Here is a 12,498-nt window from a genome sequence, read left to right on the forward strand (position 1 = left end):
AAGGAAAAGGATGAGGGGGGGCGCCTCTGTCGAAACGCGTACCACTTCTCACTCCAGCAGGGTTAAAACCCTGTTGCCAGAGTCAGAGCGGAGCGTAGTGACCGAGAACAGTCAGAAAACGGTGTGGGGAGGGGGTGGAGAGTATGACCCGAGTCGGTGGTCCGACCAGAGACATAAATGGAAGCCACGCGTTCTTAATTCTATGATCGAAGTTTTATTAGATTGGTTCCCTCGCACTCCCTCCTACTCCTACTACTACCTTGGCCAGCGGCCAGCTCACCCGCGGATCCGGCGCCTGTGCTCCCGCAGCTCCTCCATGCTTTTCTCTCCTCTCTGGCGCGCGGCCGTTCAACACTTTTTTTTTTCTCTTCACTTCGATGTCCGCGACGTTCCGTCTTCGCTCACTTCCCAGAATCGACTCCTCTCTCGCTACGGTCGCTCGACGTTCTCGCCACGCCTCGCGCTCGTTTTCGGGCCAACGGGACTTTTCCGAAAGAGCTCCGCTCTGCTGCCGGCTGAGCATGGCTCCCTCTCCTCGCCGTCTTCTTTGCGGTTGTTCCGTGTGAGCTGGCCGTTTGGCGGGATTTCGGCTATGCAAAACATAACTAGCTTATTTACTACTATAGCATATGGTTGTGAGTAATCCAATTATTAATATTATTATTATTATTCTTGTTACTATGTGAGGGTCCCAGTATGGGTCCTCACAGTGGCTGATAAAATTTTTCTTCGCCAAAAGGGGTCTGAGCTTTGCCAGTCGATCTCGGTTTCTCCAGTGTAATTTAATATTGACGAAAGGTATCCAACGGAGGTCAAACTTCTGCCGCACAACGAAAATTTGCGATCAACCTTATTTTTGACCTTGGCAGAGGACATACAGCTGCCTCTGAAATTCTATGTCGTGGCCTGGATAGGCACAGACATATCCATATCGGATGTCTTCAAGGAAAATGATTGACACACACACACACACCCACTGAATTCAACCGTAGCTACTATTGCTATTATTATTATTTTTTTTGCATTTAAATTTTGTACATTATAATCTAATCTAGGACACATCAATGCATGCAAGCCTGTTGCAGCGATGGAAAACCAAACGTAAGCTACCACTAAAAGTAAGAAAAACACCGCTTTGCTTATAATTTGATTTGTTCTTCTAAACTTTTCTCCTCTTTATATATATAAAACGAGGTGGAACGTTGTGAGTTGCTGCGGACACCGCAACTCTACAGTTATACCCGATACTAAGTCAGTATGGCTCTCTCCGGCAGACACCGCTAATATTGAACTACACGACAAAGAGTGCGTGCGAGAGAGACAGAAAATCAGTCTGAGCGTGACGTCGGGGGCTGCGTAGCCACTGCAAATTGATTTGTTCCTTTTGGCTACAAAAATGATCCGATCTGATCCAGATTCAGCAATCTGATAGATATGGTCATTATCTATGATTCTGCGTTTTTAGTTTTCTCGAATGTGCAATATTGTGGATGCAACAGATTTTCGTCCTTTGTGGGGGCGGAAGGCGGTGGGGCGAAATTCTGAGATATACGTTTTGTAGTGAGATCTAACAGAAGTGCGGATACCAAATTTGGTTACTCTAGCCTTAATAGTCTCTGAGATTTGTGGATGCCCCAGATTTTCGTCCTTTGCGGGGGCGGAAGGGGTGTGGCGAAATTTGGACACGAAACGGTCAAGGTCCGATATCACAGGAGTGTGGATAACAAATTTGGTTGCTCTGGCTCTTATAGGTTCTGAGATCCTTGAACTCATATTTTGCAATTGGCAAAACCGACTATGAAACCTGTGTGTTAGAGAGAGACAGAGCGAGAAAGAATGAAATTGTTTTCTTGATTCTGGCTATAATAATTATACGATCTGGTTGAGATTTTACACTCTAGAACATATAGTCATCCTCTACGATTCTGCGTTTTTGGTTTTATCGTATCTTTAAAAATGTAGATGCCACAGATTTTCGTCCTTTGTGGGGGCGGAAGTGGGCGGGGCGAAGTTTTGAAATATTTTTGTAGCAGTGACATATCACAGAAGTCTGGATCCAAAACATCGTTGCTCTAGCTCTTATAGTCTTTGAGCACTAGGCGCTGAAGGGGACGGACGGACGGACGGACGGACGGACGGACGGACGGACGGACGGACGGACGGACAGACGGACAGACGGACAGACAGACATGGCTCAATCGACTCGGCTATTGATGCTGATCAAGAATATATATACTTTATGGGGTCGGAAACGATTCCTTCTGGACGTTACACACATCCACTTTTACCACAAATCTAATATACCCCAATACTCATTTTGAGTATCGGGTATAAAAACAGACTTCATTTTGTCACGTTCCTGCCAAGCCAAGCCCGTGGCGCAAAGAATTTTAGCATTTGGCTGGGCTAGCCTCCCATTAACCCCTTGAATTTGAATAACCCACCATATCGCATATCATGCGGCGTATAGAAAGCTTGTGCCCCATTATAAGTGTATGAGGCCATCCAAGGACTGGCTCCTGGCTCCTGATGGGATGTGTGATGTGCGTGTTCCCAGCTGATTTGCATAGAAATGGGCCGGCAAAAATGTCGATAGGGTCCCGTCAGGGAACTGGGGAATCTACTCACGAAAGGGAGCCTCGCCTGCAACGAGCCTGTGAGTGGAGGAAATACAAATCCAATTGGATAAGGCCTAAGCAAGTGCAATGGAGAGCAAGTATCCATTATATTCAAATCTGCTTTAAAGTTAAACATTTGTAATTCCCATGTTCCAGATGGGACTAAAATTGCTATAAAGTACATTTGATCTATAGACAGAGAAAGGCTTAACTTCAATCGAAATCTGTTTCAGAGCAATGGAACTTGTAGATTGTTGTTGTTGTTATGCCATGGAAAACCCATTCGGTACCGGACAGACCATGACTCTTATCGTGATGATCCACCGCTGAACAGGTAAATAAAAGCTGGGCTGGAAAATGAATGTTGATCTGATCTCCACTGCAGGTGGAGATGCTTATGCAAATGAGGATCGGAAAGGCCCCAGGCCCAGTGGCTTAGAACGGACGGAAAACTTTCACCTGCCCACACAAGGTCGTAGGGCCGTACGGCCGTAGGGCCCTAGGGAAGATGGGCCTGTGGTGTAATGTGTCCCGGTGTTCTGGTGTGGTAGCTTTCGAGACGCATTCCACAAACTAGACAACTTGCATAGATGTTATGGTTAGCAGTGTGTGGGATCTTTCGGCTAGGGCTCGTCGGATGGGGGGGATCTTTCAGTTGCTCCAGCTAAGCACATACAAGAGATTCTGGTGCTAACCTGGCCGTTAGGTGTTATACAAATCAATTCAATAGTGCCATATGCATCGCCGCACGGAGTTAGGTCTTGTAATCTCCGCGTTTACCCACCCTACCATGTTAACTCTGCTCGCCTATTTCTTGTGTTAACCCTTAAACCTCTATATGTTCCCCCTTCCCAATACCCCTGTATAGTTATTCTACTCCAATTTCATGTTGATCAATCTTCAGTGTACTAACAACCATCCTCAGCATCACCTCAAATCTTCATAACATCTTATTTATCTACAGTTACAGCAACTTAATTTTAGCGGTTTTTATACCCGATACTCAAAATGAGTATTGGGGTATATTAGATTTGTGGTAAAAGTGGATGTGTGTAACGTCCAGAAGGAATCGTTTCCGACCCCATAAAGTATATATATTCTTGATCAGCATCAATAGCCGAGTCGATTGAGCCCTGTCTGTCTGTCCGTCTGTCCGTCCGTCCGTCCGTCCGTCCGTCCCCTTCAGCGCCTAGTGCTCAAAGACTATCAGATCTAGAGCAACGATGTTTTGGATCCAGACTTCTGTGATATGTCACTGCTACAAAAATATTTCAAAACTTCGCCCCGCCCACTTCCGCCCCCACAAAGGACGAAAATCTGTGGCATCCACATTTTTAAAGATACGATAAAACCAAAAACGCAGAGTCGTAGAGGATGACTATATGTTCTAGAGTGTAAAATCTCAACCAGATCGTATAATTATTATAGCCAGAATCAAGAAAACAATTTCATTCTTTCTCGCTCTGTCTCTCTCTAACACACAGGTTTCATGGTCGGCTTTGCCAATTGCAAAATATGAGTTCAAGGATCTCAGAACCTATAAGAGCCAGAGCAACCAAATTTGGTATCCACACTCCTGTGATATCGGACCTTGACCGTTTCGTGTCCAAATTTCGCCACACCCCCTTCCGCCCCCGCAAAGGACGAAAATCTGGGGCATCCACAAATCTCAGAGACTATTAAGGCTAGAGTAACCAAATTTGGTATCCGCACTTCTGTTAGATCTCACTATAAAACGTATATCTGAGAATTTCGCCCAACCCCCTTCCGCCCCCACAAAGGACGAAAATCTGTTGCATCCACAATATTGCAGATTCGAGAAAACTAAAAACGCAGAATCATAGATAATGACCATATCTATCAGACTGCTGAATCTGGATCAGATCGGATCATTTTTATACCCAAAAGGAACAAATCAATTTGCACTGGCTACGCAGCGCCCGACGTCACGCTCAGACTGATTTTCTGTCTCTCTCGCACGCACTCTTTGTCGTGTCGTTTAATATTAGCGGCGTCTGCCGGAGGAGAGCCATACTGACTAAGTATCGGGTATAACTGTAGAGTTGCGGTGTCCGCAGCAACTCACAACGTTCCCCCTCGTTGTGTTTTGGTATTCAGACTTACGTAATGCGCTGGACTTGCTGTGGACTGGGGCTGGGGCTCTGTGCCCGGGGATAATCAAGATTTACGGTCGAATTTTCGTCTTTATCACTGGCCAATGAGGAGCTGGAGGGGAGCAGAGATGTTTGACTTTGTCTATGGGGTTCACGGGGTTCAAATTCGCTTTCTGGGCCATTGACCGGCTAATGTATTGATTGATTTCCTTACCAGGAGTTCCAATAACAAAACTTGTGTGTTGGCATTGTTCCATTGTGGGCCACAACCACACCTTCGATTGCATCACTACTAAATGTGTGCCTTTGTGCTTCGTTTCAGATCACCCACCCAAGACCTTCGAACCATGTAACGACAACTCGAACGATTCGACTAACATCAGAGGCCACAGAGATCCCACGAGAGGTCTCGTTGTAGTACCCAATACTGTTTCAACTTCAAGAAGTCTCCTCCCTAAGCGAAATCAGGTAAGTACTCGCAGGTTGAGCAATGGATTGAGATGGCTGCTTCGATTAGTAAACACTCAGAGATCAACGGGCAGGCAGCGATCTTTGATCTGCAGGAAATCGATATAAAGAACAAACTTCTGCCGCTGGCTTTTGCTGGGAATTATTTGTATACCCAATACTCAAAGAGCATCAAAAGGTATTTTAGTGTGTAACACCCAGAAGAAAGCGTTTCCGATCCCATAAGGACATATATTCTTGATAAGCATTAATAACCGAGTCGATATAGCTATGTCCGTCTGTCTGTAACAGCTACATTTTGTATCCAGGCTCCTGTGATTTCACACTGTTGCAATCGGCTGGCCCCCCTTCTGCTCCGTAGCTACGAAAAAATCATAGAGAATGACCATATCTGGCAGATTGCCGGTTCTAGATCAGATCGGATCACCACTTCCACTCGCTTACTCATCCTCTCTCTCTCTCTCTCTCTCTCTCTCTCTTTCTCTCACACACACACACACCCCTCCTCGTGCAGTGTGCGAAATCTGGCAGAGAGGGGAGCGAGATATCAACACACATACTAACTGAGTATCCCGCTCGTTCATAATTCTTTTGTAATCATTGTTTGGTTGTTCTCCCATGGAGGAAATATATGTACAAATGGCTTATTGGATCCACCCTGAAGAACCATTTATTTCTTTGCTTTAAAGCACTCGGATAGTCCGGAGGGCAACATTTCAGGCATTCTTCTGTCTGTTTGTGTCGGGCGTTAAGTAAATTTATGTTTATGTGAGCAAAGGAAGCCCATAAAAGTGGCACTGCAAGACCACACGTGCGACCTTTTAAACACTTTAAAAAATATTTGGAAATCTTAAATAACATAAGTTCCAAAAACAAGTATACCCCATATTTCCATGCCGATAGATGGTTGAGAATTTATTCTGAACATAACATCCACTATCATATGTTGATATCAGGCGCCTCTCTCTGACGATTTCGTTGACTAGGTCAGGCTGTATGCTTCACTTTTGGTTTCCGTGAGTGCAAAAGGGACCTGCGCAGACGGAAAAGAGAGGACAAGTCTCGTGTCCTGGCAACATGCGGATGGCAACATGAATTTGATTGGGATTTCATTTTCAATCAAACCTAGTCTGTGAAATCGGATTAGCATTATGTAAATACAAAAACAAACGAATTTATTCTGCTATAGAGCGAGAAAACAAACTCCAATCAGCTTTTGTAGCTTTCCCATAACTTTCGGTGCTATTCGTGTGGCGCGGAGTGTATGTGTGTATAGCTTCTAGAGCTTCTGGCTTCTCTCCGAGCGAAAGGAAGAGAGAGCTCCCTCGCAGTTGCGCTCCTTGACCTTGGACACGCACAGACTCGCATAAAATGTTGCACTCGCAGGCCGCCGCCGCCATCCATCTCCCGCAACATCTGCGATTCCGAAGCCCAAAACCCAGCAGCCAGTAGCCAGCAGCCACATGTTGGGGTATCGCGGATAATTCTCGAAACAGGGAACAAGTGTGTGGCAAATAAACAAACATATGTAGGAAATACTATATTCTGCGGGACAGACATCTGTCCAAACGATCCCCCGCAATGGCTTCGAATTCGGACTTGGATGCCAGCATCGATGATACGCGGTAGGTACACCTAAATTGGAGCATCAGGCCCACACCAGATCTGGCCACCAGTGAGTCCGAGAAATCAACAACATCGGCGGGGCAGCATCTGAATCAGCAATCGCTGCGTCATCACCATCAGCCAGCGACCCTGTTATAAGAATTCGCTGCCCTTTCCTATTGATTTTCAATGCTCTATCATCTATCTGCCATTCATCATATACAGATTGATTGATACGAATGGGCGAAGGGGGCCATGGGAAGGGGGCTACGCGTGCAAAGGTCCCCGTTCATTTGTGTCAAATGGAGTGAAAACAGGCCCCAACCGAATAGAACTACGGAGGGGGAGCTTACACAGAGAGCAGGGGAGCAGGAGAACAAGGATGGCATTGTAAGCGAGAGCAGGAAAAAGGTCTTCCCCCTGAGGACATACACAAAGGTATCACCGATTAGCCCCCGGTTTTCCATTCGGTGCTAAGATGCCTATAGAAAATCCCTATTATTACAAACATTTGATTAATTTATTGAGAATGCAAGACGCATCTTATCGGTACTGTGCTCCAATTACTTTGTGTTCCAATTGCACATTTCTTGGGTTACACCTTAAACGTCGCTGTTAAGAACAAATATTTCCCACATTTACTATCAGGTAAACGCCCATTTGGCAAATACATTGTGTGACATTCGCAGTTCTTGAAACATCAGCAAAGTGCAACCATTGCATAGCCCTGTAGATTGGACTGGATCATCGCAGTGCTTCCCAAATTATTCAAACTATTCAATATTCAAGAAAACCATTCAATTCAATACCCACAATGAAAGTGTGGCAAATTGGTTGTATTCCAATTTGTAATTTACACTTTCGCTGCAGTTTCTCGTGTCTAACTTTTGTTTGGGTTTGGGTTTGGCATTTTCACAATTCGCGGCGACCTTCAGGGCCGCCCCCAATCCGCGTATTGTTCAAAGTCGAGGCCTGCGAAGTGTTGGTCATAAAAGTTAATGGCAGACAGCTCCATTCAGTGCGGTAATACCCCAGAGTGGCAGTCGCAATGGCGGGGTTTTGCATCGTACAATGTACGATGAGCATGCAGTTTCTTCTCCGAGTTTATTTGGCTTTCGTTCGATGGAGCCCCTGTTTGGGTCTATGCAAAAGCTGTACATAATTATAATGTTCGTTGTGTAGTGGCTGCCTGCCTCTGTTTATTGTTAGTTGGTTTTGTTTGTGTTTCTGTTTCGGCTATGATACTCTTTCCAAAAGTATTTACACAAAGCGAATCGCCTAGACGGAAAATTCCGCATAATGATACCAATCTCTTGCAACCTAATCCGTTTGGTACGCCTGCCTCCCACCTTCATCCATCGGAAGCATTTCCGTGTAGTCATGCCACGCCGTTGTCTGTAAATCCGCCAACGGTGGCTCCGGAGTTCTTTACACCGAGCAATGTGCTTCCTTCGAGCACCCAACTCCCCAACAGCATCAATCCCATCCCTGCAGTTTCTGTGGCCGTCACTTCTGACGCGGTGAGTGCTCCTAGTGCGGGTGTGCTGGTTGCTGACGACGTCTTGCCAATACCTGCTCCAATTCCTGCTCCAATTCCTACTCCAATTCCTGCTACAGCCATTGCTGCCAATTCCTCTGCCCTTGTACCGAGATCTCTTTTAGGAGTGGCTCCACCATCTCGATCTCGCTCGGGACTTCAACTTAAAGCAGTGGTCCCTCGGAAAGCAATATTTGTTTCTCGTCTTATTCCTGAGGCTACAACGGAGGATGTTAAACAACATCTTGCCGCTAAACTTAACACTTCGCCTGTTGATATAGTTGTGACTAAATTTACATTTAAACATAAGCGCAACATATCATCCTTTAAAATTCTTCTCCCTGATTCTCTACTATCCTGTTCTCTAGAACCGTCAATATGGCCTGAGCATACAATTGTGCATGAGTTCCTTCTCAAAGATTCGAACTCGAATCCAAGAATTACCGAACATGCTCCAAAAAACTGATGTACTATTTTTCCATGCACTATCAGAACGTTCGCAGTTTGCTGGGAAAATTGCGTCAAATTCATACTAATAGCGCGTCCTTTGATTTCGATGCCATCGCGTTTACCGAAACCTGGCTTAACTCCTCTGTCAATGATCCCGAAATTTTCATTGATAGTTACACTATTTATAGAATGGACCGCCCATCTTTTGCAGGTGGGGTTCTGATTGCAGTTAAATCTGTTTTCTCATCTGAGTTATTCCCATTCAATAACATTCATGGAATTGAATTTGTTGCAGTCAAAGTTCGTGTTGGCTCCGCATTTTTCTATTTAACCTGCTCTTACATTCCTCCCAGGTCTGATGATGAGCTTTACTTACACCACCTTTCAGCAATTAATTATGTTGTTTCTACATTAGGGTGCAATGATCGAATTATTGTCATGGGGGACTTTAACCTCCCATTTCTTTCTTGGCTGCCTTGTGATGACGCTAACCTGTTGTTTCCCAATTGCCATTATGACTTTATCAATGGGCTAACGGATATTTCCCTTGTCCAAATTAATGCCGTTAAAAACATTAGGGACAGACTTCTTGACCTCGTTTTTTGTTAACGATGGTTCTCTTGCTACTGTATCTAGAGCAAGCCCAATATCTCTCCCTGAAGATCCTTACCATCCAACTTTGTTGATATCACTGGAGTGTACACAATCTGGAGGTGCTGACAGTTCCATGGCTCCTTGTCACATAAAGTGTTTTCGCAAAACAAACTTTATGGATTTAGATCTACATCTCTCGCGTGTTGATTGGTCGTTTCTTTATTCATTCCCGAACATAGATGCAACTGTTAACTCGTTTTATAGTTCTATTTACTCCGCCCTTAATACGTTTGTTCCAGATATCACTGTACCTGTATCGTCCAAGCCTCCCTGGTTCTCCAAGTATTTGTCATACTTAAAAAATAATAAATCCCGGCTCTATAAAAAGTACCAGAAGTCGGGCTCCACGTTGGCCTTAGCTCTATACTTCTCCGCTGGCTCTCTGTTCCTTGCCGTCAATAGTCAGTGTTATAATCATTACCTTTCACAATGTAGTAGTAACTTTCGTAGTGATCCTAAAAAATTCTATTCGTTCGTTAATTCTAAGCGCAAGTCAAACGTTTTTCCTCCGTCCCTTCATTACCAGAACAAAACAGAAGCTTCTGCTGTTGGTATTGCAAATTTATTCGCTAACTTTTTCCAAACAACGTACTCGTCTCATATTTACAACGCATCCACTCCGTATCCGTACCAGCTACCTCAAGATAACAGCATTTTTCTGCCCTTTTTCGAGGAAAGCGTTGTTCTGGAAGGTTTGTCATCTATGGACATATCGTTTTCTGCGTGGTCCAGATAAGGTACCAAGTTGCATCTTAAAACACTGTGCCCAGTCCCTTTGCAAGCCCTTGACCTTTCTCTTCAACCTCTCCTTGGAACAGTCTTGTCTCCCAGTAATTTGGAATGAGTCCTACATCATTCCGCTTCACAAAAAAGGTTCAAGATCAAACATTGAAAACTATCGTGGTATCGCAAAGCTTTCCGCCATCCCGAAGCTTCTTGAGTTCCTGGTCACCCGGCAACTGCAACATCTTTGTTGCAGCTTGATATCTCCGTCGCAACACGGTTTTTTCAGACATCGTTCAACATCGACTAACCTTCTTGAGTTTTCTAACCTAATCCACCGGGGTTTTCAAATTGGTTTGCAGACGGATGTAGTTTTTACGGACTTCAGCAAGGCATTCGATTCTGTGAACCATGCTCTGCTTATTCAAAAGCTCTCTTTATTAGGGTTCCCAACGAATCTTCTAGATCTTAGATCAACTTGATCTAAGTGAACTACTATTGTGGTGTTCAACTAATCTTCTTTTTCTGAACCTTTCCAAATGCAAACTTATGACATTTTACCGTCGCGCTCCTCATTTTGTCTCATATGTTCTAGGAAATCATGTCCTTGAGCGAATTTCGAGTTCAAATGACCTCGGAGTCCTTTTTGATCATAAGATGTGTTTCAACACCCATATAGCTGCAACTGTAAATAAAGCTAAGGGTGTTTTAGCGTTCATCAAGCGTTGGTCCAAGGAGTTTGACGACCCGTACGTTACGAAACAACTGTACATCTCGTTAGTACGTCCTATATTGGAGTATTGTTCTTGTGTGTGGAGCCCGCAGTATAAAGAGCAGCAGGCTGTTATTGAATCCGTGCAAAAGCAATTTTTAATTTTTGCCCTTCGGAACTTTAACTGGGACTCGGGTAGAATCTTGCCACCCTACCGGTCTAGGCTAAATCTTATCGACCTGCCGTCGTTGCACCATCGCAGAATATGCAATGGCGTAATGTTCGTGCACAAGCTCCTTCTTGGACTGTTGACTCCCAAACTGTCTTGGGTCAGATTGACTTGGCCGTTCCATCCAGACCTACCCGTACTTTTAGGCCTATCCGTCTACCCATATGTAGGTCTAATTATGCTGATCATGAACCTTTGGGTTTTATGCCATAATTATAACTCCCTCTGTCAAACCCTATCCCCTGAACTGTCTCTTAAACTAATTGCATGCAATATTTATAATCATTTAAATTTAGCTAACTTTTAACTTATCTTTTTCCGCTTTTAATCTAAGTACCATTATTAACAGATAATTTGTTAATTTAATTTGTTAATTTAATTTAATAAAAAGGATCGTTTGGAAGTTCCCCTCTGGAGTTGTTATGTTACCAGTCTGAAAGACCCCGAAAGGGTATTGAAAGATACGGCTTTCGAGGATAGTTTTTGTTCAATGTTTGCCCCCTTTGCCACCGCAGAGGTATCGTATCGTGAGGTTAGAGAGTGTGTGCCCATCTGCAAAATGCAAATGAAAGTCAAAGTTAAACTTGTTAGATTTTTCCCGTTGAGATACCCCGCACTCGTCCACAGATACAGATGATATCGTATGTCGCCCCGTACACGGTCTGTATTGTCGCCAAATGTGGACGCCTTTTCGTGTGGCTCCTCTTGGGCGTTGCTTTTGGGGAAACCCGAATGATTCACATACATCAATGATTCCACAAATCGTAGAATTATCAAAGGAATAGCTAGTGCACTAATTTACCACACACTCCCAGCTCAATTGGCAGCAGTCCGTAATGAACTCGGCCTTGGCATTCCCCCAAATTCTATGCCAAACCATATTTTGTGATCCAGACTCCAGACCCCCCTGGTGGCAGTCATTCCATTTAATTAATCAACGCTAAAAACGAAATGAAAATTTTCCAGTTGTGTGTGGATTGCTTTGCTCATCATCATCATCCCCATCGGCGTGCCATGGTTACTGCACCACAAGTGGCGACACGATTCCGTGGCTGCAGTTCCATTTCGATGCGAAAAAAAAATTCTTTAACTGCCACCCGCGCGAGGCGCACTGAAGGGGTGTGTGTGAAGAGGGTATATACTTTGGGACACACATGGAGCTGGCTGCTTGACTAACGAGGCTAACTGCGTTAACTAGGTTAGCTCTCAGGGCTTTCTGGTGCGGTCTGGTCTATAAAAAAAGGACATGTTTTCCGAAAAGAAAAAATATATTTTCATTCAAAAATTCTAAAGCCCCATATCTATTGGAAAAGGTCGCTTTCGTTCGTTGTGTAAAAATCATGTAGCCCATCTTCAAAATGGCTCAACTGTTCCGAGTCTTTCCCCGC

This window comes from Drosophila miranda, assembly GCF_003369915.1.
Source record: "Drosophila miranda strain MSH22 chromosome Y unlocalized genomic scaffold, D.miranda_PacBio2.1 Contig_Y4_pilon, whole genome shotgun sequence".
Lineage (NCBI taxonomy): Eukaryota > Metazoa > Arthropoda > Insecta > Diptera > Drosophilidae > Drosophila > Drosophila miranda.